Raw genomic sequence first — 26878 nt, forward strand, 5'->3', positions numbered from 1 at the left:
CAGCTGCTTTTAGTCTTCTACAGGATCCAAGTTCTTCACGTTCCTCAAAACAGAAATGCCTCTGATATTACATAGCATTTGATCCAGGGAAATAAAGGTAGCTGCTCACTTCTATCGGGGCCTATCCCTTCCCAGCTTGGTTTAGAAAAAGAAAGTACCTCTGCCCTCTTTGAACTACAGTAAAGCAGCGCAAGTCTGACACTGGATAACTTCTGCAAAGGACTGATTAAATCTCTCTTTCTTCTCGAGATGAAAGGAGCTTTAAAAACAAACTGAGGCTTTATATCTGTAGGTATTAAATTCTTCTCCTGCATTTGCTTGAGTTGAGCGTAGCATTTGTGTGGTTTATTGCAACATCTTTCATGTAGCAGATCTGAAAACCCCTTTGTGAGGTGGAAGATAATGGCATAGTGTGCCATAGGTTTTAAAGCGCCTGCTTTTCAAGCCGGCAAGTGGCCCTTTGCCGAGGGAGAAGCTGCTGCGCTCATGTGAAAAATTTCTTTTTCTGGTTGTGGTTTAATTTTCTGTTCATTTCAGGTATTGCTTTTTGCAAATAAAATATTTGGTGACCATTTTTCCCTCTCTGTCAGGCCTACAGCAGAAGCTGCCAAGTTGAAGGATAAATTCAAACCACATGGAATGTTTGCTGAAATGTGGATCCCTGGGACCCTCATCCAATGCACTGATTCAGTGGACTGCAGACTGGGACCCAGAAAGTACTTGTTAACTGGGCACCCAGTTGGCCTTGATGCAGGCGGTCATTGAGAGAAACACTGGCCTAAACTAATTTTGGGAAAAAGTGAACATAAAAGTATTAAGCCACCAGCTTTACAAGATATTATCTAGGTCTAGTTGATGAATTCTGTTCTACTCCAAATGGTCAGACCCAAAACAGGACATTACATTTTAAAGTGAAATATATTTAAAAGGAACTAACATCGCCTGGCTTTCCCGTGGGTAGAAAGAAATCCATTGGTTCATTATAAAGCATTATTGAGATTTCATAAAAACTAATTGTGCACCACGAAATCCAATTCTCACAAAAAGCCTTGGTAAAGATAAACCTGTAGATTATAGTGTAGATTAGTTTAATAAGATGCTGTCATATGCTCCAACTTGTTGGCTGTCAAGTCAGCACACACTACATGCAGAGATGGCAAAATGCCTACCAGTGTGTTCTGAATACTGGTACGCCCTCCACTCGGAAACCTACCACAGGCCTTCCACCTTTCCTATTTCTGTTCAGTTCATGGGCTATTGAAGGGATAGGTGATAGTGGGCCCTAACTGGCAACACCTGGAGATCAGGCAGACCTGGAGACTCTTCAGTGAAGCCCAGGAATGGAAAGGAGAAGAGCCAACATCTAAGGTATTTTAGAGGACCACACAGTGGTGCTACTCAAACCTGATCGACCAGCTGCAGGTAATGTTGCCAGTGCTGAGGAATTGGCAGGTTGTCCACAACACCTGGAGAAATGATGGCTGTCTACCTATTGCAGTTTCACGTTACACAAACAGATCCCTAGAGAAGTTCATTTAGATTTGCACATGCTTAACTGGTTTCCAGTGGTAAACCTTCAGTTTTCAACTCTGCAATCTAACAAGAGTAAGAAAAATTAACTCCTTATCTTTCAACCAACCAGTTATTACCGCAGTGAAGAAGTTAGAGGCTACACCGTGAAGCAATGTAAGACAGCCGCTGCATGGCCCAGAGTGTCTAGACTTAGATTGGCTCCATTGGTTTCTTACTGTGGACTACTGAGCATATGAATGCAATATCTTGCGTTTCAACTTCCTTATGTATAAAATGGGGAAAGGAGATAGAATATGCAAGATAGTGAGATAAGAGCTATCCTAGAATCCTTAAGGAGGTTAAATTAGTTGGCATATATGAAGAACTTATAGTGCCTGGCACAGAACAGGTTCTCAACAAGCTCTATTATTAGCATGGTTGCTATGGTTAAAGAAAATATGTTTTTGGTTAACTATATCAAGGTACACTTGGCCTGTAATAAAATGTACAACTTATAGGCCTGTGATTCATTGACAAATGTATACACACCTGTGTAATCAGCATTCCAGTTAATATATAGATCTTTTCCTTCATTGGAAAGTTCCCTAATGTACTTTGCCGTCTTTCATCCCCTTCCCACACCCCAGCAGGCAACGTTAACTTCCAAAACCACAGCTTTATTTTGGCTTGTTAAAGAACTCCATGTAAATGGAATCACAAAGGAAATACCCTTTTGTGTCTGGCATTTTCACTTGCCGTGATGGTTTTGAACTTCGTCTATGTTGTGTGTCTCGGCAGTTCTCTTCATTGCTATGTATCCTGTTTTCTTCTATGTCACAGTTTGCCCACTCACATGTTGATGAGCAGAGATGGCTCAGGTTTTTGCTACTAGTAATCAAACTCTTCATCCTTGCGTATGTCTTTTTGTGAACGTATGTTTGTGTTATAGAAAATGAAATAGAACTTCTAGGACACAAATAATATAATCCTGTATGTTCAAGTTTATAAGAAATTATAAACTAGTTTCCAAAGCGGCTGTTCCATCTTCTGAATCCCACTACTGATGTTTGAGAGATCCTTTATTCTACATCTTCAACAACTGGTATTATACTTTTTAATTTTGGCCTCCCAGTAGTGGGAAGTGATATCAAATTATGGTTTTAATTTGCATTTTTCATAAAACAAAATGTGTTTAGTATCTTCTCTGTATGTTTTAGAAATTCCTACACCTTTAAGTCTCTGTGAATCTCTTGCATGTTTTCTTAATTGGCCTTATTTTTATTACTCAGTTGAAGGAGTTCTTTATGCAATCTGAATATGTAAAGTGAAGTATTAACCGAGTTTTTATTGTCTTAATAATGTCTTTGTGGGAGCATGAGTTTAACGTTGTTGGAGTGTCATTTTTTAAATATGGTTGGAACTTTCTGTAGCCTAGGAAATCGTTATCTATCCCCAAATTGTAAGGACATTCTCCTGTGTTTTCTTCTAGAAGCTTTAGTGTTCATGTGATATTCAGGTGTTCGCTGTATCTTGAATTAGTGTCTATATATTGAAGACAGCTGAGCTTTGAAATGCTCCCTACAGGGCTGAGGCAAGATGGCCGCTGAGCAAAAAGGCTCCGGAGAGGGCGGCAAACACCTCCCTGCAGAGCCAGCAACGTGGACAGCCAGACACACAGCAAGTCGCCCTCCCAAGAGCCAGGGCGCCAGGTGAGGGAGCACGGAACCTTGCCTTGTTACAGTCTTAAGAAAAGTCCCATGGAAGAAGGCAGGAAGGGTAGAGGTACCTGCGCCCACTGCTCCCTTGGCTCTAAGGAGCGCAGCGTGGCATCAGGTGGAGACCTGTGCACGGAGGGGTCACACTCATTTTGGCAGGTGCCACTGCTAGCCTAGGGTGGGCCTGGAGGGTACCCCCCAGGACTTTGTGGGGCCCAGGGACCATGAGACCCCACTGGGAACAGCCTAGGATCAGTCTGGATAGTAAGGGGGTTGCCTTTATCACCCTCTTCCAATCTGGGACAGACAGCCCCGGGCTGTGTCTTGGAAATCAAAGGTGGGTGGATCCTCGCGGTTTCCAGCCTTGGGAACAGAAGTCTTGACCTGCTTTTGGACAGCCTCTGTAGTTTCCCCAGTGCCCAGCAGAGACCTGCGCCCTGGTGAGACAGACTTGGTGTGTAGCATCAACAGACTCTTGAGCCCCCAAAACTGCTGGTGACTTGAGGGCTCCCCCTAACCCCCTGGGCCTGCCTGAGTAGCCTAGGAGCTGCCTCTTTACCCCCTCCTACAACCTTGGGTAGACAGCAAGTAATCACAGGACTGTTTTGAATCTCAGTGCCAGCTGATAAAACCCAGCCTTGAGTAGATTCTAACGGTCCCTGGCCCAAAGCCAGTGCCTGCACACAGTCTCTGGACCCACATCAGTGCCAAGTGGATTCCCATGGCCTTGGTTGAGCATCTTCTACCTAGCCTAGCCTTGTGCCTATCAGCCTAAGTGGCGGGTAGGTGCAGACTGGGAAATGAGCCAACCTCAGCCACAGAGCAGACTTCTTGGAATTTCTGGAATAACAACCACAAAGTTGGTTTACTGAAACATGTTCTTCAGTGTACAGATGCCATCAGACTCCAGTAGGCATTAGGAGCTTCCAGGAAACCTTGACCTTACCTAAACAGCAAAATAAGGTTCAGAAACTAGTCATCTAGGGGTGGAAATTTCCAGATGCTCAGATGAAGATTTCAAAGTAACTTGGAAGGAAACTCTTCGAAAAGTCAAGAGAACACAAACAATTCTATGCTCTAACAGAGACTTGATAGGTTTCCAGCAGAAACACACTAAGTGAAACTACAAATGTGATAGAAGAGTAAATCAAACAAAGAATCAGCAAGCTCAGAGAAGGTTAATTGAAAATGCTGAGTTTAGAATCAGCCCTTAAGGCATTCAGATCTGGCTAAAAAGCCCATGAGAGTATTTCAGGCATGGAAAGCCAGGACACTGTGGCAAAAAATGACCTAAATGAAAGATCTCTGCGAGTGAGATCCCAGTAGAGAGAACGGGCCATCAAAGAAGGAGGTACCTTTCTCTGAAGGGAGAACTCCCACTTTGATTATGGCCCTGTCTAAATAAGGTCAGAGTTTGTAAATTCAAGAGGTCTCTTGGCAGCTCATGACAAGAGCCTCGGTGATCCCTGACATCATAAACAAGTGTCAATTGTTAAATCAACATCAGGAGTCACTGTGCACTTACTCCCCATGTAGGATCTCTGTCCTTAATGTGTTGTACTTTGAGAATTAATGCTAAAACTAGTCTTCAAACAGTACTTAATACTTTGTGTGTCTCTGTGGGTATAAGCTGTTGAAATCTTAATATAAACTAAGTTGATCTGTATATAAAGATAATTAAAAATGAACCTTAATGAAGGATGGGAGAGGGAGATGGAATGGTTTGCAGGTGGGAAGGTGGTTATGGGGGAAGAACTGCTATAATCCAAAAGTTGTACTTTGGAAATTTATATTAAATAAAAGTTTTCTATTAAAAAATGCTGTTTGAAGAGAAACAATGACTCAAGACAAAGGATGAAAGTGTTCAGGAAAACAGGGGAATAGTAGGTATCGTAGTTATTTAGATACAAGAGGCACTTGAGACAAAGCACATTCATGGAGACAATGACAGAAAACTTCCCAAACCTACAGAAAGACACAACTATGCAGGTTGAGGAAGGTCAAAGGTCACCAACCAGTTCTACCTGAGGCATATGTTAGTAAGTCTCCGAGGTTAAAGAGTTTCCAAATCTGCAGGAGAGGAAGCAAATAGTTGGTAAAGGATTCCCACTTCCCCTGACTCCAGACTTCTCCACTCTTGACTGTGTCAATTAGGTGTAAATACAGCAGTCCCTCGGCACCTGTGCCAGGATCACCACAGATACAGAAGTCCACAGATGATCAAGTCCCTTACTTACTCAGAAAATGGCTTAGTATTTGCATATAGCTTATGTGCCTCCACTTGAGTACTTTAAATAATCTCTAGGTTACTTATAATACCTAATGCTATGTGAACAGTATGTGGAGAGTTGTTAGGCTGTATTATTTAGGGAATAATAGGGAAGATTGTCTGGGCAGGTTCAGAACAGGTGTGATTCCCGCTCCCCCCCCCCCCAGTGTTATTCTTCCACAGTTGATTGACCCCACAGATGCAAAATCCATGCATAAAGAGGGTTGCCCATAGTATGCTTGTTTTACAGATTCCGGTATTGGTATTAGAAAACCAAGTGCTTAAACAACTTGCTCCAGGGGCCGCTGCTGGTAAGTGGTCAAACCCTGATGCTGCTTGGTAGTCTGGTCTCAAGGCTCAGGATCCTGTCTCGAGAAGTTTGCTGGTTAAGTTCTTCCATAATTGTTTCACATTGCGTTTATGGGCTGGCAAAGGCTTGGGAAAGTGGTTTTCCTATCATTTGACACATATTTTAGAATATGTAAGTAAATGTTGATCTGTGTATAGAGGGAGATGGTTACATGGCCTGTCTGAATTATTTTGCTGTTCAAATTGTGCTTAACACAATGGTATTCTGTATGTACCTGATGGCAACAAATTATGCACCTAGCAATTTAGGTCTGAACAGGAGGAAATACTGCACCAGGTAAGAGGACAACCAATATAATACATGAAAAATACATATCTGCCTCACTTTGACAAAAGTTTGTATTCTGTCACTACAGATAGTTATCTGAATATTTCCTGCTAGTAATTTCCAAGTATTATCTGTAAGATTCACTATAGGGGCCGGCACTGTGGCATAGCGGGTAAAGCTGCCGTCCGCAGTGCCGGCTTCCTATATTGCATGCCGGTTCGAGTCCCAGCTACTTGACTTCCCATCCGGCTCTCTGCTGTGGCCTGGGAAAGCAGTAAAAGATGGCCCAAGTCCTTGGGCCCCTGCATCTACATGGGAGATCGAGAAGAAGGTCTGGCTTCGGATTGGCAAGGCTCAAGCCATTGTGGCCATCTGGGAAGTGAACCAGCAGGTAGAAGACTTTCCCCACCTCTCTCTCTACCTTGCCTTCTCTGTGTAACTCTGACTTTAAAATAAATCTTAAAAAAAATTACTATATACATTTTTAAAAGATCCATTTATTTGAAAGGCAAAGTTAGAGAGAGGTCTTCCGTCTGCTGGTTCACTCCCCAGATGGCTGCAATGGCCAGAGCTGCGCTGATCCGCAGCCAGGAGCCAGGAGCTTCTTGCAGGTGTCTCATGTGGGTTCCGGGGCCCAAGGACTTGGGCCATCTTCTACTGCTTTCTCAGGTCACAGCAGAGAGCTGGATCGAAAGTCTAGCAGCTGGGACTCCAACCGGCACCCATATGGGATGTCAGTAGGCACTGCAGGTGGCAGCTCTACTTGCTATGCCACTGTGCCGGCCCCCACTATAACCTTTTAGGAAAGCATTTCAGGAACCAAATAAGTATTTGTTGAATAAATAATGAATAAAATGTGGAATAACATTAGCCAGTGGGGGGGGGCAGATTACAAAGTGCTCAAGGTAAAACAGAGCTGTGCAAATACTATACAAGAGAAAGTTTCTCTGCTAAGAAAGAGCTCCAGTGTGGTGGAATGAGAAGGCCATGCCAAGATGGCTGCTGGCAAGCGAGCATCAGTTACTCAGGAATGGCTTGGAAACCTACCTGGCAATGGAGCCTGCCTGACAACAGGCTGTGATTGGATGGCTTCGGATACTGCCTGGCAACAGGCTGTGATTGGTTAGGGCATAGACCACCCCTTGACCAGATTGGCTGCCTTGGCTATTTAAGCTGCTGTACCAACTGAAATAAATGAGTCTGCAGGCTGCTCGCCTCTGGCCCGTTTTCACCCGACTCCTGGGGTCTGTGCGGTGACTCCGTGCCTCTTGCCTCCACCACGCTCCTCCTCTCAGAACAAATCCACCTCAACATTCCAACTACCACAGGGTAATTTAGTAACATAGAAGAGATCATCCTTGTCAAAGACCTTTTGACCTTAAATGCATAGGTTTGTTTCTGGGCTTTGTACTCTGTTCCATTGGATTTGTTTTATGCCAGCACCATACTGCTTTGATTATAGCTTTGTAATATACTTTGAAACAAGTCTGATGTCTTCAGCTTTGTTGTTGGTTCTCAAAACTGCTGTGGCTACTCAGGGTATTTAGAAGTTCCTTAAATTTTGGAATTGCTTTTCTATCTTGGTTATATTGAGTCTGTATATCACTTTGCATAATATAGACATTTTAATTCTTCCAATCCATGAACCAGGAATATATTTCCATTCGTTTTTATTTCTTCCATCAATTTTTTCTAGTTTTCAGTGGTCCTTTCTTTTATAAAGTTTTTTTTATTTTTGATGCTATTGTAAATTAGATTATTAATTTAGTTTTCAGATAATTCACTGTTAATATATAGAAATACAACTGATTTTTGAATTGTGATTTTGTATCCTACAATACTGCTGAATTTCCTTATTAGTTCTAACAATATATTTTGAAGAGTCCTTAGGTTTTCTAGATATAAGGTCATATCATCTGCAATCAGATAATTTTACTTCCTCTGATTCCATTGGATACCTTTTATTTCCCTTTCTTGCCAAATTGCTCTGTTTAGGACTTCTAGAGTTACGATTCATAGAAGTAGTGAGTGAACATCCTTGTCTCATCCCAATTCTTAAAGGAAAAGTTTTCAGTTTTTCCACGGTTAAATATGAGGATATCTGTGGACTCTTTATATGGCCTTTGCTGTTTTGAGGTAAGTTATCCTCTACCCAGCTTGTTCAAATAAATAGTTTTGGGGAAATTGGATATAAATATGCAAAAGAATGAAATAATGCCTGTGTCTCACAACATACACAAAAAACAAACTAAAATTAAGAATTGAATGTAAGACTGAAAACTATAAAACTCCCAGAAGAAAACATGGAGAAAAGTCCTTAGATCTTGGCACAGACAATAGCCAAAATAAGTGAGTAAGATTATAACAAACTGAAAGTCTTTTGCAAAGCAAAGGAAACAATCAACAATGAAAAAAAAGGCAGCTTAAGAAAATATTTGAACTAGATATCTGATAGAGGGTGAGTATCCTAAATATGTTTAGGAACCCTTACAACTCAATAGTAGTAAAATGGACAATCCAATTTAAAAAGTGGCAAAGGAACTTATCTAAAGAAGTCCTACAAATGGGCAACTGTTGCATGAAAAGGTACTCAACATTACTAATCACCAGGGAGATGTACGTAAAACCACTATGTGATTTCACACTTGTCAGGATAGCTGTTGTCAAAAAACCAAAAGATAGCAAATGCTAGTGAGGATGTGAAGACAGAGGGACTCGCATTCACTCTTGGTAGCAATGTAAACTTGGATAGTCACTCTGGCAAAAAGTTTGGAGACTGCTTGAAAAACTAATAGAATTACCAGATTACTCAGCAATTCTTTGGGGCAGATGTTTAAAGGAATTGAAATCAGAGTCTCAGAGAAATTTGCACTCCCCTAGTCACTGCAGTGTTTTGAAAATAGCCAAGGCATGTATTGGCAGATGAACGAAGGAATTGTAGTATATACCTACGATGGAATATTTTCGAACCTAAAGGACATCCTGTTGTAGCAACACGATGAACCTGGAGGATTCATATCAAGTAAAATAAGTTAGACAAGGAAGAACAAATGTATAACAGCCACCAGTTATTATATGATAAATCTAAAGTAGCCAAACTCATAGAAGCAGACTAGAATGGCAGTTGCTAGAGGTTGCAGAGAAGGGGAAATGGAGAAGTGTTGAACAAAACGTACAAAGTTTTGATTATACAGCATAAATAAATCGCAAAGACCTGTATAGCACAGCGTCTGTACTTTGTGTGAGAGAGTATGAGGGGAGGGGACAGACTTTAGAAGGTGAAAGGTGAAAGGTTTGCCATGTAGGTTGTGGTGGTGGCTTCATGGGTGCACAGTTATGTGCATACGTTCATGATGTACAGTCTTTTTTATACCAAAATACTGAATAAGAAAGTTGTTAGGTGTCAGATAAAGCTTCATGCAGTGGATTCCCACTTTTGTGACACATTTGATGTCCTCCTTGGTCTCCAGGTGCTGCTCCCTGGGTGTATCTCCCGCCTCTCTGTTCATTCCTCCTGCGGCTCTTTGCTGGACCACCCTCAGTTTCCCACATACGAGGGTTGAAACGCCCAGGGCTCAGCTTTGTGTCCCTTCTCTTCCCATCTACACTCGTTGGCTGGGTGATCTCACTCCAGCCCATGTCCTCTGCCCAGCCTGACTCTTTGCCTTGAGCTCTAGAGTCATTGATACAGCTGCCTTCTTCATATTTCCTCTTGGGCTTAGTCCAAGTCTGTGGTAGCCCAACAGGCTTCTTTGTCTATTCCTACATGACAGGCAAAGTGACCTTTAAAAATATACCAGATTCTGTCTGCCTCTGCTTTAAACCAGCCAATTGCTTCACTTATTGCTCAGAATAAAAACAGAAACCCTTCCCTTGGCTAAGAAGGTCTTGTGTGGTCTACGTGTTCCCCCATCCTCAGTCCTCACTTCGTTGAGCTCATCTCTCTACCGGCTCACTGTCTCCAACCATGCTAACCTTCTTGGTAAGGTTAAACTGTGTCTAACACCCTCTTTCCTCAACAACTGGACAAGTTTGCTCTCCTGTATGTAGATTGTGCCTGTCTTACTGTATGCCTTTGTGTAAGTGCTTAGTCCCTGGCATCCATCTAAGACCGGATGGCCTACCTATTCCTCTTGTCTCCCTACTTTATTTTCCTTCTTAGCTTTTCCTCCCGTATTTGTGGTTCTGTTTGTCTCTTTCCACCCCTTCTCTTTGAAACAGAAGTGTTTTGGAGAATGACTTCATCTGTTTTATTTCTGCTGTATGCCCATTGCTGTGGACAGTGTCTGTCATGTAGTTGCTTAAATTTTATTGGCACAACGAACATACGAAAGTATTTTCATCATAAAAATCTAAAATATTGCTAGAATGAGAGGTTATTTTACACAGAGCTTCCTCACAAACTATGTCTACAAAAACTGCTAAAAATCTAACAAGCGTCTTCTCTGCCACTTGGCCATCGGCCTTTGGGAGTGAGCGATGTGTAATCCTGAAATGCAGAGATGTGTAGGCCCTTCCACTTCTCTCCCTTTGGCCAGGCTTTGACTCAGAGGAGCGAATGAGTGTGAAATATTTTCCTGTGCCCTGGGGACAGTGTAAGATTTTATAGTCCATAATTATGTGGCATGCAGAGGGAGGCCCTCTGCATGGGCAGGGTCTCGGGAAGAACAAAGCACAGACAAGGCCGCCTTTGCTTCGGCTCTGCCGCTGCCCCTACTGGAGCCCGTCCCTCAGTGTGTAACCCACTGACCTCCTGCTTTCCAACCCATTGAACAAAGCTAACGATATACCGCCCCTGCCTTACAATAAGCTGGGAAGCTTAATTAATCAGTAGAGGCTTATGGAACATTTGACGGAGTATAGATGGCTAATACATTTTTAATAGTTAGGTTTCTCAACATGGAAGCCATGACATTTTTAAATTTTATGAGATAAAAAGCCTTTAAACAAATGCAGTTCTATATTAATTTTTTATCGAGAAATTGAGGCACAAAGAATGGAATCTGTTTCCAAAGGTGATTCTGCAAGCCAGTGGAACAGTGACAAAGGACATCATATGAACACGTGTGCGGAGAAAGGTGAAAGTGTGGCAGTTAGTTAACTTAACCACCTTAACACATGAGGGCAGTACGTCGGGAAGAAACTCCTATAATAGGAAAGTTGCTTGACCAGAATCGGCGAGACCAAGGTCATTGCCCTGGTTCTCAGACCAACTCACATGATATTAAGTAACCCACTGAACAGGTGCTCATGAGATGCCTAATACACCTGTGCAGGTATAGACGCTATTTCTCAATGGAGAGGCGTGGCACCTGGGAGGAAGACGTGGCTTTCCTAGGTGGCGACAGTGTCACTCAAGAGACAGTGTCACGGACAAGGCTGCCTTTGCTTCAGCTCTGCTGCTGCCCCTACTGAAGCCCATCCCTCAGTGTGTAACCCACTGACCTCCTGCTTTCCAACCCATTGAACAGCGCTAACGATACCGCCCCTGCCTTACAACTAGCTGGGAAGCTTAATCAGTAGAGGCTTATGGAACATTTGACAGTGTATATGGTGAATACATTTTTAACGGTTGAGAAACCTAACATTGAAGCCATGACATTTTTAAATTTTATGAGATAAAAAGCCTTTAAACAAATGTAATTCTATATTCATTTTTTAAAGAGAAATTGAGACAGAAAGAATGGAATCTGTTTCCAAAGGTGATGTTGCATATCAGTGGAACAGTGACAAAGCAAAGAGAGGTCTTCGCTTGGGTAACTTCTGCTGCCTCTCTGTTCTCTGATAGCCCAGTGCTGGCAAGACTGAAGGTGAACTGCACGGTGAGCTGAATGGCTCCCAGCTCCAGTACACCTGTTTGCAGTCTGAGGTAACTAGGAGCCAGTGGCTCTGTGTACCTCATCAGAGTATTAACAACTACCAGTGTCTTCTCTCCTGACCATAGGAATGGAACGTTGTACTTTCTGGCACTCTCCGGGCTGCTCAAAAGGCTTCCATAGCCTTGGCAGCTCATGACAAGAGCTTTGGGTGATTACTGATGCCATTAACAAGAGTGTCAATTTGTTAAGTCAACAACAGGAGTCATTGTGCACCTGATCCCCATGTAGGACCTCTGTCACTAATGTGTTATACTATGCAAATTAACAGTAAAACTACTACCCAAACAGCACTCTATACTTTGTGTGTCTTTGTGGGTGCAGTCAGTTGAAATCTTTACTTAGTATATACTAAGTTGATCTTCTGTCTATAAAAATAATTGAAAATGAATCTTGATGTGGGTGGGAGAGGGAGTAGGAGATGGGATGGTTGCGGGTGGGAGGGAGGTTATGGAGGGAAAAAGCTGCTATAATTTCAAAGTTGTGCTTTGGAAATTTATATTTATTAAGTAAAAGTTAAAGTCATTCTTTCACTTACTTAGTTCCATAATAAATGTGATGTCTGCAGTGCTGTTATTTTAAAAAAAAATTCATAGACAGTGACTTCATGTTGTGGCCATGGATTATCGAGGCTAATTTTGCTTTTATATAATTTTATGCCTTAAAAGTACAAACTGTTCCTCTACTCTAGATCAGAAAACTCCAGGAATTTAGGTTTAAAAGTATTCTGTGGATCTTGTACTTGGATGTGGCAGTAAAAGAATTCTAAAGATTTTATCTTGATATATTAAAATGAGAGGAAAGGAAATCAGAAGATTTGGAAGCAGTTAGGAGAACGCTAAAAGAATATTGCTTGTACAAGTGTGGCAATAAATTTGAAAACCAAGGGGTACAGAGGGAATTTACCAAAACTAATCAAACTAAAATGGAGAACTCGAGTAGACAATTATAGAAGACAGTTGGAAGATAATGTAAGATGTACCAGTAAAAAGGCTAATGTTTAAAAAATAAATATTATATAAACAATTTAAAGCTTGAAAAAGATAATTTCTAGTTAAGTTTATAAGAATCTAAATTATAAGCTGGTACAATGCCACAAAAACTATATAATTAATTATATAATATATAGTTAATTATATAATATATATAAATATAAAAATTGTAAGTAATTGTTAGCCAACAGAAGTAAACAGTTTATAAAATAATAACCATGATCCAAGTTGGATTTCAGGAACATGAAGAGAGCTCACTATCAAGAAATCAGTCAGTGTAATTAACTATATTGGCAAATTAATGAAAAAAACTAAGTGAATGTTTAACACTCAGTGGTTGGATACTAAAAAAAAACTCTAAGTAATGCAAATATGCAGTATTAAATATTGCAGAAATGCAATAATTAAATGTAATATTCACTCAAATTCAAGAAAACCCATCATGCTCTGTGATGAAATTCTGTCACAACTTCCTTCAAAGTGAGTGATCTCTTTCTCTCCCCACCCTCCTCTCCCCCTCACCCTGCTGTTTATTGTGAAAACAAGCAATCTAGAGAAAAGGAAAAGATTAAATTATTCAAAAGTCCTACTCCTTTAGTCATCAATATCTGAGAATATAGTTCTACAGGTCATCAAAGAAGGAGGTACCTTTCTCTGAAGGGAGGAGAGAACTTCCACTTTGACTATGACCTTGTCTAAATAGGATCAGAGTCAGTGAACTCAAAAGGCTTCCATAGCCTTGGCAACTCATGACAAGAGCCTAGGGAGATTACTGATGCCATAAACAAGAGTGTCAGTTTGTTAAGTCAACAACAGGAGTCACTGTGCACTTACTCCTCATGTAGGATCTCTGTCCTTAATGTGCTGTACACTGTGATTTAATGCTATAACTAGTACTCAAACAGTATTTTTCAATTTGTGTTTCTGTGTGGGTGCAAACTGTTGAAAGCTTTACTTAATATGCTAAATTGATCTTCTGTATATAAAGATAATTGAAAATGAATCTTGATGTGAATGGAAGGGGAGAGAGAGCGGGAGAGAGGAGGGTTGCGGGTGGGAGGGAAGTTATAGGCCGGGGGAGGGGGGAGAGGCGGGGAAGCCATTGTAATCCATAAGCTGTGCTTTGGAAATTATATTCATTAAATAAAAGTTAAAAAAGAGAATATAGTTCTAGACATGTTTTATCCCTATCTAGAAGACAGATTAAATTACAATTGTGCTATAATGCTAATATAAACAGCATTCTGTATTCTAGATCTTTAACCGAAGAAACTAAAATGGAGGCAAAACTGTTAACTCCTCATGAGTATTCTTTTCTGATACTAATTCATTCTAAAATTTGCTGACTATGTAATTCTGTAAGATACACTTAAGAGATTGTCTTTCTTAATTTAAACTTCCAATTAAATCAGACTTTAGTTCATTGACTCCCCTATTATGAAAATAAGAAAATTATTCTGACCAGTTTTTGAAAGATTATTAATTATACATGGTTGAAACGTATAACACTTAAATGCTGCCTGACACCATGATGGCCATGTGCAGTTCCACAGTTCAACACAATCAAGTTCTTCGTTAATTCCTAAAGGTGACTTCTCCCTTGATGTTCTTTTATATCATCGATCAGTTCTCTAGCTTTTGTTGACCAGTGCTGTTACAAAAAGGGCTCACAAACACTGGCTGTCACATGCAATAGATCACTGAGCATTAAATTGTTTCCTTTGTTCCTCTTAGTCCTTTATGAGTGTGTGTGTGTGTGTGTGTGTTGTTGTTGTTGTTGTTGTTTTAACTAGCTTCAGACAAGGGATGTTGCTATACAAAAGTCTGAAGCCTAACTGGGCACTTGTGATGTTAATTTTATGTGTCTGCTTGACTGGCTAAGATAGGCCCAGGTAGATGGTAAAGCATTTCTGTGAGTATGTCTCTGTGAGTATGTTTCCAGAATAAATTAACATTTGAATCAGAAGACTGGGTAGAGAAGAGGTCCTCACTCCTGCAGGTGGGCATCATGAAATCTATTGAGGGTATGAAAAGAACAAAAAGGCAGAGAAGGTGAATTCTTTCACTTTTCCTAAACTAGAAAACTCATTTCATCATGTTCCTGGATTTCGGCACTCCCGGGCGTCCTAGTTCAAGATTCTGGGCTCTATAGTAGCACTCTCTGCACTGCTTCCTCTGCACTGGGACTGAGTGGTACCACCGGATCTCCTGGTGTTCCAGCTTGCACTTAGCAGATGGTGGGACTTTTTTTGGCCTCCATAATTACATGTGCCAATTGCCACAAAATGGATCAATCCGTCTCTTTGTCTCTTTCCATCTAGGTACATCTGTCTGTCTGTCTATCTTACCAGTTCTGTTTCTCTGAAGAACAGTACTTCTCAGCGTAGGTAGTCTTTTCCATTCTGTAGGATTACATTTGTCTTTTATCCTGATATTTAAAAATGTTAAGAAATATCTTTGTATTTCTGTGTAAATATTTCCAGGGTCAGAAGAAAGTTCTTTAAATTTATTTTCACTTCATTTGATGGGTAGACAATCTTTGAGCTGCTTATTTGCTCCCTGAATGCTCACAAAAGCAAGGGTGGACCAAGCCAAGTACTTGAGCCATCATCATCTGCCTTCAGGGTGCATAGCAGCAGGGAGTGGAGCCTGGATTCAAACCTAAGCACTCCAGTGTAGCCCACAGTGTTTGCTGTGCCAAACTGCAGCTCCTAGGAGCCAGTTTCCTTTGTTAATTAAACTTCTAAAAATTTCCAATTTTTGTGTTTTATACATTCTGTTCTATCAGAATGCCAGTTACATGGTCTCAATCCATCTTTTTAATATATTTTTTTTTTTAAATTTTAAGTTTTTACCAGATTCAGTGTGATTTGTAGATACATTTCCAAGAATATAGGGTAATTCCTTTTTCCCTCCTTCCCTAACCCCCTTTCCTACCCTCTTTTCTTCTCTTTTAGTTTTTCAGATAACATTTTTTTTTTTGACAGGCAGAGTGGACAGCGAGAGAGAGAGACAGAGAGAAAGGTCTTCCTTTGCCGTTGATTCACCCTCCAGTGGCCGCCACGGCCAGCGTGCTGCAGCCGGCGCACCGCGCTGATCCAATGGCAGGAGCCAGGTGCTTATCCTGGTCTCCCATGGGGCGCAAGGCCCAAGCACTTGGGCCATCCTCCACTGCACTCCCTGGCCACAGTAGAGAGCTGGCCTGGAAGAGGGGCAACCGGGACAGAATCCGGCGCCCCGACTGGGACTAGAACCCGGTGTGCCGGCGCCGCAAGGCGAAGGATTAGCCTAGTGAGCGGCGGTGCTGGCCTCAGATAACATTTGAAAATTACATTACAATAAAAGACTTAATGCTTCACAGAATAAGAAGTTTAACAAGTAAAAAGCAAAAAGACCCTAGTTTAGGGGCAATATAGACAATGGATAGAAATGATAATTGAAGAAAAATGGCCATTTCAACCATATGCAGTAAATTTTAAAGTAATCACAGATCATTGAAACTATTGCAGTGTAACATTCTTAACCATTGGTTTGACAAAGGTATAAAACAGTTCTACAAAACTATTTTCAGCAACACTGATACAGGCATTACTTCTTTTTTTTTTTTTTTAATTTTAGCTCCCACACATAAGGGAAAACATGTGGTTTTTGTCTATGTCCAGCTTTTTTCACTCAATGTGATGTCCAGCAGTTGTGTCCATTTTGCTGCAAATGGTAGAATTTCATTCTTTTTATAGCTGAATAACATTCCATTGTGTATATAGACCACATTGTCTTTATTTATCTGGATACCTTGGTCGATTCCAAATAGTGGCTGTTGTGAACAGTGCTGTTATAGACATGTTGGTGCAGGTATCTTGGATTCATTGTGTTCAAGTTTTTGGTTGTATACCCAGGAGTGGGATTGCTGGATCATATGGCAGGTGTATTTCTAATTGTCGATGAAATCTCCACGCCGTCTACCAGAAGCTGCATTAATTTACACTCCCAACAATGTGTAAGAGTTCCGCTTTCTCCACATCCTTGCCAGCATTTGTTACTCTGTTTTGATTTTAGCCATTCTGACAGGGGTGAGGTGATATCTCATTGTGGTTTTGATTTGCATTTCCTTGATGGCTAGTGACATTGAGCGTTTCTTCATATATTGGCCATTTGTATTTCTCCTTTTGAGAATTGTCTGTTGCCCATGTCTCAGCTGGATTGGTTGATTTTTGGTGGCTGAGTTTTTTAAGTTGCTTATGTATTCTGGATATTAATTGTTCATCAGATGGGTGGTCTGCAAATATTTTTCCCATTTGCCATAGATGTTTGTTCACTCTATTAATCATCTTATTTTCTGTGGAAAAGCTTCTGAATGTGATGTAGTCCTATTTTAGTCTTGATTTTATTGTCTGTGCTTTGTGGGGTTTTATCCACAAAGTCAAAGCCCACACCAATGTCTTGGAGTGTTTGCCTTACATTTTCTTCTAGCAACTTCATAGTCTTAGATCTTGTATTTAGGACTTTGATCTGTCTTGAGATGCTTTTTGTATATGGTGAGAGGTACAAATCTAATTTCATTCTTCTAAATATTTACATCCAGTTTTGCCTGCACCATATGTTAAAGAGATTATACTTACTCCACTGTGTAGTCTGAGCACTTTTGTCCAAAAAAGGTGGTTGTATGTGGAATAATTTTTGGACTCTATTCTGTTCTATTGGTCTATGGATCTGTTCTTATGTCAGTACCATGCTGTTTTAATTACTGTAGCTTGTAATATGCTTTGAAGTCTTGCATTGTGATGCCTCCAGCTTGATTTTTCTTATTGAGGATTGCTATGGCTATTCTGGATGTTTTGTGATTCTATTTTAGGATTGCTGTTTATTTTTTTTTTTAAGATGTATCTATTTATTTGAAAGACAGTTACAAAGAGACAGACATAAAGAGAGGTGTCTTCCATCCATTGGTTTACTTCCCAAATGGCTGCAATGGCTAGAGCTGGACCAGGCCAAACCCGGGAACTAGGAGCTTTGATCAGGCCTCCCAGGTGGGTGCAGGGCCCAAACATTTGAGCCATCTTCTGCTTTCCCAGGTGCATTAGCACAGAGCTGGATCAGAAGTGGAGCATCTGGTACTCGAACCAGCACCATCTGGGATGCCCGCACTGCAGGCAGTGGCTTTACCTGCTAAGCTGGCCCCAGGATGGCTTTTTCTAATTGTGTCAAGAGTGTTGTTGGTATTTTGATAGGGATTGCATTGAATCTGTAGATTGCTTTAGGAAGTACAGACATTTTAATGACATTGATTCTTCTGATCCATGAACAAGGAATCTCTCCATTTTTTTGTGTCCTCAATGATTTCTTTCATCAATATTTGATAATTTACATTGTAGAGCTCTTTGACGACTTTGGCTAAATTTATTTCTAAATATCTAATTTGTTTGTGGCTATGGTGAATGGGATTTCTTTTTGATTTCTCTTTCCATGAGTTAATCAATGGCATACAAAAAAAGTTAGTTTTTTTAATGTTTATTTTGGAACCTGCAGATTTATTGAATTGGTTTATCAATTTTAACAACTTTTTGGAGGAGTGTTCAGGTTTTTCCAAGTACAATATCCTGTCATCTGCAAACAGAGTTCATGTGTTTTTATGCTCTTTATTTCTTTCTCCTCCCTAGTTGCTCTTGCTAAAACTTCCATACTGTGTTGAATGAGAGTGGTGAAAGTAGATAGCCTTGTTTTGTTCCAGATCTAAAGGTAAATGCTTTCAGCTCTTCCCCATTCATTATGTTTGGTGTTGGTTTGTCATATAGCCTTTATAACATTGAAGAATGTTCCTTCTATACCTAATTTGTGGAGGGTTTTTATTATGAAGGTGTATTGAACCTTATCAAATGCTTTCTCTGCATCTATTGATATGACCCTTTTTTTTTTTTAAGATTTGTTCATTTGGAAAGTAGAGTTGGAGACAGAGGCAGAGAGATCTTCATCTGCTGGGTCACTCCTCAAATGGCTGCAATGGCCAGAGCTGGGCAAATCTGAAGCCAGGAGCTTCCTCCGGGTCTCCCACATGGCTGCAAGGGCCCAAGTACTTGGGCCATCTTCTCCTGCTTTCCCAGGTGCATCAGCAGGGCGCTGGATCAGAAGTGGAGCATCCTGGAGCCAAATCGGTGCCCATAGGGGCTGCCAGCACTGCCAGTGGCAGCTTTATCTGCTGTACCACAGCACCAGCCAAACCCATATGTTTTTTTTCTTTGATTCTGTTGATGTGATTTATGACGTTTATTTGTGAATGTTGAACAACGCTTGCATTTCTGGAATAATTCCCACCTGATTGTGATATATCATCTTTTTGATGTGCTTTTGGATTCAATTGGCTAGCATCTTGTTGAGAATTTTTGCGTCTATGTTCATTAGGGATGTATGTCTGTAGTTCTCATGTTGTGTCTGCTTTTGGTATTAAAGTATTGCTGGCCTCATAAGAAGTTTGGCAGAGTTCCATACTGTTTAATATTTTGGAATAATTCGAAGAGTATTGAAGTTACTTCCTCTTTCAATGTTTGTATTGTATTTTGTTTCAGGTTGGTGAGTACCATTAGCCTGCAGTATAATACACTACTTCTGGCTTTCTTTATTCTCTTTTTCATTTGATCCCACCATACCATCCTTTCTGTAACATATCCTAACTTCCTCCAGCTTGTTACACTTCCTTCTTTCTAATCACTTATTTAAATATTTCTTTAGACATTTTAAAAGACATAACATGTATTCGTGGTTTCTCTGAATCTAACAGAAATATTGCCTTTTGTGGGAGAATGAGTCAGAAGAGCAATTACTCTGATAGAATTTCTGTTGCTTTCCTTTATGTAGTTCTTATTCTGTATTTGAGTAGGATCTTCCCAAATAGGTTTGCCTGAGTCTCTTTCTTACTACCATGCAACCTTGAGTTAGGCCAGATATTTGCTGAATATTGTTTGTGGAAGGCGTAGGGAGTGAGCCATCATAGAAGGAAGCTGCCATTTTGTGTACTTGTATTAAACACATTTTGGCCGGTGCTGTGGCGCAGCGGATTAAAGCCCTGGCCTGCAGTGCCGGCATCCCATATGGGTGCTGGTTCTAGTCCCGGCTGTTCCTCTTCCGATCCAGCTCTCTGCTATGGCCTGAGATAGTAGTGGAGGATGGCCCAAGTCCCTGGGCCCTGCACCCACATGGGAGACCAGGAGAAGCACCTGGCTCCTGCCTTCAGATCGGCGCAGTTCTGGCCATGGCGGCCAACTGGGGAGTGAACCAGCGGATGGAAGACCTCTCTGTCTCTGCCTCTCTGTAACTCTTTCAAATAAATAAAAATATTTAAAAACACACATTTTGCGATATCCCTTGTTGTGTCTGCTCTGGGATGGCATTTCTATCAGTTTTGAGTTCTAGTGTGGTGGCCCTTTAGCAGAGGCTTTTAGCAGAAGCTGTGCAGGCTCTACGATTTTCCCATCTTTGGAAAACAACGTCCCTCCCTTGGTGTTTCCCTGCCACTCTACCCACAGACTTCTTGCTAAGAGCTAGCTTGAAGGCAATGCAATAACACATGTCCATGGTCAAAGGATCACAATAAGCATTTTGCTCAAGAAGATATACAAAAGACCAATAAGCACATGAGAAGATGTTCAGCATCCTGATTCATTAGACATGCAAGGCAATACCACAATGGGATACCATGTTAGAGTCGCTAGCATGTAAACTGATACAGACACTTTGGAAAGCAGTTTGGCAGCTCATTAAGATGTTAAGCATAAAGTTGCGATTTATTGGGTACATACCCTAGAGGAATGCAAATATATATCCACACAAAAAGTTACACATTAATGTTTATTGTTGATGCACTCATTTATATGGGATAAAATGAATCATGTTGTGAAAAAAATCCCAACTATCCATCAGGTAATTAATGGATAAATACTATGTGGTATATTTATACAACAGAGTGTTGTTTGACAATAAAAAATAAAAGAAAGATTGACCCTGCTGCAATAGGTGGATCTTAAAATCATTGTGCCAAGTGAAAAGACACAAAAGACCATATATTGTATTATTGTATAATTGATTTATTTGAAATGTCCCAGATAGGCAAAACACCAGAAAGAATTTTAGTGGCTGCCTAGCCCTGGGAAGAGTGTGGGGATGGACACTGTTTGTTTTGCAGGTGATGAAAATGTTCCAAAATGAGATTGTGGTGATGGTGGCAAAGTTCTGTAACTCTCCTTAAACATTGAGATACATCCTCATAGTTAAATGGATGAGTTGCATGGCGTGTGAATTCTCTCTATCTTCATTATGCTGTTTAAAAACAAAAAGACTGAAGACTCAAGTCAGAATTCCCAGGTTCAAATCCTGGCATCTTGATTGGTAGCCATGTTGAATATAGACAAGTTCTTCTACTTTATGTACCTGCGTGAGGTGGGTAATGTAGCACCCACCTCAAACTTGGGTTGTGAGGATGAAGTGAATGTGTGCTTAGAACAGTATCTTGTACATGGAAGTATACACAAGAAATGTCATCTTATGAGCTTGTCTAGTATCAATATATAGAATTTCTAGCCAAAGATACATTTTTATCTCAAAGATCATAACTTTTGCTAGAGATTCTGTTTTCCAAATCAGTTTATTTTTGTTCACATTGCTTTTCTTAAATTTTAATGTCTTCTGTTACATATTTAATAACTAAGAAATTCTTATTTAATAGTTTATCAAGAACTTTAAGGGTAATTAGTTTGTCTAGCTAAGCATAAGTACCTGGCATGTGGAAGTTACTCAATAAACTTTTGAATTTCAGACTGAATGCCTAGTCGATAGTCCTGCTTTCCACATTTTTTTACTGTATTTTCTTAAGGAAATTATATAATTACTTTTTGTTTCAATTTGCTCATACGGAACACATAACAATAATATCTGCTTCCTAAAGTTGTCATGAGCTTAAGTGAAGTCATGTCTAATTTAGTGCTTGATTCATAGGTGTGCTTGATTTCATTGGTTTCCTTCCCTGGCAGGATCTTAATCATCATTTCATATCTTATCAGAACTTCTATACCACCCCCTTAGGAGCAGCTGAGTGCTCAGGTTTTCACTACTTCTGTTGGGGCTTTGTGGCCCTCTGTGGGTTCCTGTGGAATCTTTCTCGTTCTCACGTGTTTCATTGTTGAGCTCTTGGGGATCACACACATCCTTATGTTGTCTTGTGCACTTCCTCCCCCATTATTTTTCTGCTCTTGCTGCTCTGAACTGTAGCTGCTGAATTATTTTTAACTTTGATAATGATAACTACAAAAGCTCCTTAGCATCCACACTGTAGAGTAGAAACTCCACACACAACAACTGTGTCTTAAATAGCTCTTGACCCTTGCAGCCACCCCTCACTCTGCTTCCTGTCACTCCATTTCCTTTGATGTTCTGCGCATGTCTCCACTGAGCTCCGCACAGCAGTGTTCCATACTCTGGTGAGTCTTCCATTGCTTTTCTTCCTAACCCTGGATGGCCAGACTCTGCGGCATCTTTTGTGCCATCTTTTTATATATTATTTGTTATTTATTCCTTTTAAAGACAGTGATGAAGTTAAGGAGAGAGAGAGAGAGAAACTCCTCTGCATCTGCTAGTTCATCCCCAAACCAGGACTGGACAGAGCTGTAGCTGGGAGCCCTGAACTCAGTCCAGGTCACATGTGGATGATGGGAATCTGGTTACTTGCACCTTGACCACTGCCTCCAAGGTTCTGGGTTAGCCAGAAGCTGGACTTGGGGGAGCTGAGCCGGCATTGAACCTGGACACTCTGAAAAGGGAAGTAGGAATCCTGATTAGCAGCTTAACTGCTAAACTAAATGCCTGCTCCTGCTTCAGCTTTGAGTTATAAAGGGTCTGAATTCCTGGAAAATGGATATCATTGCTACCCATTGGGGTGTCGGTGGGGGGAGCCAACCATCTCAAATGGTGTATTTATAGGTCTCTTTATTTTTTCCTGATGTGCATCATAAGTAACACTTTATATAAGGTTTTGTGAAAGAACTCTTTCCCCTCTCGCCCCCCTCTTGCCCCCTCTTGTCCCCCCCTCGCCCCCCCTCGTCCCCCTTCTCGCCCCCCCCGCCCCCCTCCCAGCTGGCCATTCCCTTTAGTGATGAAAATGTTACATGTGATGTTAAGGAGACATTAAGTTAAATAAATTGCTTCCTGATTAAAATATACCATGAAATTTGACTCAAGTCTTGAGTACTATCCAAACAAATAAATCACCAGAACAATACTACAATAATATTTTATCCATTAGTACTACTTATAGTCTTGATAATTTAGGCTTCAAGCCTAATAGTAGGTGGATTCTTCATTGTGAAAAAATTTGAAGTGAGAAATGGAGGGTGGGGGCAAGAGAAAGGGGAGAAGATATCTTGAGAAAGAATTTTAAAACGGGCATTGTTCGGTCCCAAAATGTTATTTTTCCATCTCCATTCCTAATGTTCTAAAAATTCTTGAAACAGAGTTCCGGGATTCAGTGAAGGTATTCATAATTACACAGTAAAAGTCAGATGTCCAGTATCTATTATACAGATTTAGAATGTTGGATATTTACTTTTTTTTTAACCTTTCCAGAATTTATATCCTCTTCTTCCAGTAAAGATACTACTTTTTTCTTTGGGGAAACCATACCTTACTCACTCTTAGCCCAAGGGGTTTGAGAGAGACTGATCAGCATATGTAGTCTCTTGGCTAGGCCCTCTGATTCACAGATAGGCGGGATCTCATTTAAGACCAGTTTTACATGACAAGAGTTATAAAACTCTTACTGGGTGAGGCCGCTGAGAAAACAGTGATCACACTTATGGAGTCTGGGATGCTCCCTTCTCACCCACACTTTAACATGTCTGATATAAGAGTGCATCTTGCAATCTGTGTCATAAAAATGCTATTATTTAATATTGTGCATTTTTCTCAAAGGTACGCAAAGTTTTTTCTTACATCCATGATGCTGCAGATCCTATGAAATACAGTGTGCCTGAAGCTTCTAGTAGCTTTCTTCCGGTCTTGAGTGACAGGGCTGCCTAAGAATGGAAAGAAAGGGAAGGAAGGCCTCTGCCTGACGGTTGATGGCAGAACTCAGTTTTTGTTGTATCTAGTCATATCTATAGTTGATGCTTTGAGCTTCGGTAAGTCACCTGACTCCTCCATTAAATAGACACACATGCACACACATTTTTTTTAATCTGCAAAGCATTCTTATGTCTAGAGGATCAAGTAAAGAAATCCTTGATGTTATTAAAAAATAGCACCTAAACAGAATCCAATACATTTCTAGTCACTTTATTTCTCAACATTAATTGACACCAAGCAATTGGAAGCTTCTAAAACATTTGATAAATAAGGTCTGTATTAACCATGTTTCTCTCATGAAATGCTCACATACCTATTAATTCATTGTCCCTAGAATAGAAAAATGGACTTGCAGAGATTGCTGTCTTCATGAGAAAGAAATCCTTTCATGTTCACTTAAATACAGGGAATTTATAGAGTATGGTCTAGCTAAACTCGCAGTAATGGGCACACTATGTAGGATGGGAGACATGTGTGAGTATAGGCTCAGGGAAGTAAAGAACTGGAAAACTTAAAGAATTCAAGGTGAAAAATTTTATATATCAAAGTAAACAATGGGACTCTATTTTTAGGGGTAAAATATTGGGGTGAAGGCTCAAGATTTTGGGTACAGTTGCCACGAAACAGTAACTTGACATTAGCCTCTTCTACAAGCCACCGAAAATACTTCCTAATATTTCAAGGTATTTGATACCTGTAAATCCATGCACTCCTTATAGGGTAGGACATATGTGGAGATACTGTTCTGTCTTGTTAAAATGCCTTCCTTAGTGATGGATGGTGCCTTTGTGCATAATTAGCATATTTTGTCCTTAAGCCTTGCACCTAGTAATGCTCTCAAGTGATTAGGACAATCTGAGAAGTAGTATAATCCCCTTGAAATGTACTGTTTGGTTTTTCTCAGTGCTGTTATGAAAACCGCTAAGAATGCATAAACTGGAATTAAGAAAAGTGTTTCCTGTCAGTTAAATGAACTGAGCAAATATGTATATGTTCAATCATGTTTGCCTTGCTTTGGACAGAAGGACTGAAAGAATTTCTTAGTTGAATTATTTAACACTTTTGTAAGCACAAGTGTTTTTGTCTTTATTATGAAACTGACATTAAGCAGATAACAATTGTGCAGGTCTATATTTCCTTAAAATCACGAAGAACTGCCAGAGGATCATCTTTGTATGATGAGGGTGTGCATAAGGCTTTGGGAAACCACTTGACACCTCACAGGTAGAGGCAGCGTGAATCAGACTTGCTTGTTTTGTTTTTATTAGATTTTCTTCTACCATCACAGTGACAAAATTTGTATGATACTAATCTAGGTGAGATTCCTATCTTTTCAATGCCGTACGTACCAAAAAGTTGAGCCAATTTTTTGAATGAGTGCTTTGGTATATAACAAGAACAGTGGTTGTGTAACTGAACATATTTAGATGAGGAATCTGTAACCCCGCCTTGCACAGCCACCTCTAGACTCCACGCCTACTTGGCCATACTCTGGTGAATGGTTTTGTGTTTTGTGTTTCATTTGGATTCAGGAATCATTAAGACAATTGATATTTTAGTTTTACTCAAACAATAGACAAAACTTGTGAGTTAAGATGTAGGCATCATGAACAGAATAATAAATGCATTTATGAAGCACTTAAACTTTACAGAATAAATGTAAGTACACCTATAGATGTGCTCTACTTTTGAACAAATGGCACTCAAAGATTTTATTTTGCTTTCCAGAATACCTTCTTTGAAACTCCCATTGTTTCTGCATTGACCACTAGATTTTTTTTAAGATTTATTTATTTGAAAGAGTTACACAGAGAGGAGAGGCAGACAGAGGGGGTGGGGGTCTTCCATCCACTGGTTCACTCCCCAATTGGGCCACAATGGCTAGAGCTGCACTCATCTGAAGCCAGAAGCTGGGAGCTTCCTCCATTTCTCCCGCATGGGTACAGGGGCCCAAGGACTTGGGCCATCTTGTACTGCTTTCCTAGGCCATGGCAGAGAGCTGGATTGGAAGTGGAGCAGCCAGGATGTGAACAGGCGGCATAGGGGGTGCCAGCGTTGCAGGTAGTGGCTTTACCTGCTATGCCACAGTGCCAGCCTAACCACTAGATTTTCCATTTGAATTACTATGCCTAGCTTTTTCTCTGTTGCCTATGTTTTCTAGTTCTTGGTGAAAAGGCACAAGGTGACTGTTAATTATATAGGAAATGCTATTATGGGGGTAGAAAATAGTGACATTGTTTGGAAGTTGTTTGGAAGACAATGCTTTCTACTAAACTAAATTATTCTATGATGCTTGCTTCCAATTTCTCTAAGGTCATTAAGAGCAATGCAACTTACTTTACAAACAGTTTAACGATTATAAGATGTTGTAAGTATTTTTTTTTTTTTTTGACAGGCAGAGTGGACAGTGAGAGAGAGAGAGACAGAGAGAAAGGTCTTCCTCTGCCGTTGGTTCACCCTCCAATGGCCGGTGCGCTGCGGCTGGTGCACCGTGCTGATCCAATGGCAGGAGCCAGGTGCTTCTCCTGGTCTCCCATGGGGTGCAGGGCCCAAGCACTTGGGCCATCCTCCACTGCACTCCCGGGCCATAGCAGAGAGCTGGCCTGGAAGAGGAACAACCGGGACAGAATCCGGCGCCCCGACCGGGACTAGAACCCGGGGTGCCGGCGCCACAGGCTGAGGATTAGCCTAGTGAGCCGCGGCGCTGGCGTAAGTGTTCTTTAAGTACACAATCTCTGGAGGCAGATTTGCTGGGTTCCTCACTTCTCCATACC

At 40.7% G+C, this 26878-nt stretch overlaps 1 long non-coding RNA gene across 2 annotated transcripts in view; it reads left to right on the forward strand.

The window, feature by feature from the left end:
* Nucleotides 1-3049: 3049 nt before the first annotated feature.
* Nucleotides 3050-26878, forward strand: part of LOC149123560 (uncharacterized) — a 43461-nt gene continuing 19632 nt past the window's right edge. The window contains exons 1-3 of one of the 2 annotated variants that reach the window (XR_016216238.1): nt 3050-3221; nt 5747-5807; nt 18920-19573. This is a non-coding gene — a long non-coding RNA (uncharacterized LOC149123560). Of the gene's footprint in view, nt 3222-5746; nt 5808-18919; nt 19574-26878 lie in introns of those variants that run through there. The other variant, XR_016216237.1, reaches the window with a different exon arrangement.

This window comes from Oryctolagus cuniculus, chromosome 11 (assembly GCF_051225735.1).
Source record: "Oryctolagus cuniculus isolate XC-2025 breed Fujian yellow rabbit chromosome 11, ASM5122573v1, whole genome shotgun sequence".
Taxonomy (NCBI): Eukaryota; Metazoa; Chordata; class Mammalia; order Lagomorpha; family Leporidae; genus Oryctolagus; species Oryctolagus cuniculus.